The sequence below is a fragment of the Myotis brandtii genome, unplaced genomic scaffold (assembly GCF_000412655.1).
Source record: "Myotis brandtii unplaced genomic scaffold, ASM41265v1 scaffold490, whole genome shotgun sequence".
In the NCBI taxonomy this organism is placed as follows: Eukaryota; Metazoa; Chordata; class Mammalia; order Chiroptera; family Vespertilionidae; genus Myotis; species Myotis brandtii.
In genome coordinates this window covers 1,124,521-1,125,966 of record NW_005368708.1, presented here as the reverse complement: position 1 = coordinate 1,125,966, position 1,446 = coordinate 1,124,521, and positions in this window count along the sequence as shown.

Below are 1,446 nucleotides of genomic sequence, written 5' to 3'. Positions count from 1 at the left end.
GTTTTGTCTTTTAGTTGTATTTTTGAAGTAGTTGTGCGAGGCAGCAATTTCAGGTGTTTACCTATGCCTCCATCTTGGTTTTCCCACATTACAGTCTTTTAAAAAAATATGTTTTTATTGGTTTGAGAGAGAGAGGAAGAGAGAAGGACAGAGAGATAGAAACATTGCTGAGAGAGAAACATTCATCTGCTGCCTCCTGCATGCCCCTACTGGGGATTGAGCCTATGTTTTCGGTCGATGCTCAACCCCTGACCTACACTGGCCAGGCAAAGCCTTTATCTATCAATGCAGTTACAGCACTCTGGTGATAAACTCTTTAATTTTTTTAAAATCCAGTGTTGGCATGTGTAGTAATATGGAAACTGTTTTCAAACACATATTCCCCCAAGAGGTTCTGAAGCTAAAAAAAGAAAAAATCCAGTTTATTAGTGGGTGCTCCTGTTCCTGGCCCCCATTTCAGTTAAAGGGTGGAACCTTGTGAAGATAATATCCCACATGTGAATAAACATCCTCTTCAAAATGAACATACTCCTCTAATTTCTTTCAGTGCAAAAGGCGGGCAGGCATTGTTAGCCAGATGTGCTGAACTTTCTTACGAGGTCACATTCTTTAAAAAAAAATATCTGAGTAGCTGCCAGATATGTCACTATTTTCAAAGAGAAAGGCATGACCTAATATTGTTATGTTGTTTAACATTTCTGTCTAATGTTAGGTTAAAAAACACTTAGATATAGGAGTCCAGGTGAGAGCTTGCATATTGGAATTAAAAATTGGACTGCTAAGGGAGGTGCTCATTAGGACTGGTATTTTCTTTAAAAATAAAATAAATATTTTATTTTGGAAAACGCAAACATAAAAAATTAGATTGATGTAAATCTTCCTTTGTACCCATCACTCAGTTAAAACAGTTGCCAATATTTTACAATTCTTGTTTCAAAGAAATCACTCCCTGTTTTCTTCTTTTGTGTCTTGAGTATTTTAATGCAAATTCAAGATAGTATGTCATTTTGCCTATAGATAATATAAAATGCATCTATAAGTGTTGTTTTTCATAAATACTATGCCATTATCACACTTTAAAAATAAGCAATATCATTAAACATCATCTAATACACAGTCCACATTCAAATCCCCTTTTAGTTGACTTTGTTTCTGTTTGTTTTGTTAATCCTCACCTGAGGAAATTTTTCTCATTGATTGTTAGAGAGAGTGGAAGGGAGGGAGGAAGGTGGGAGAGAGAGACACATCGATTGGTTGCCTCCTGCATGTGCCCCAGTTGAGGTGGGGCTCTAACCTGTAACGCAGGTATATGCCTTTGATCAGGAATTGAACCTGTGATCATTAGGTATAACCACTGAGCACACTGGCCAGGGCTAACTGACTTTGTTTTTTATTTATTTATTTTTAATTTAATTTAATTTTATTGATTAAGGTATTACATAGGTG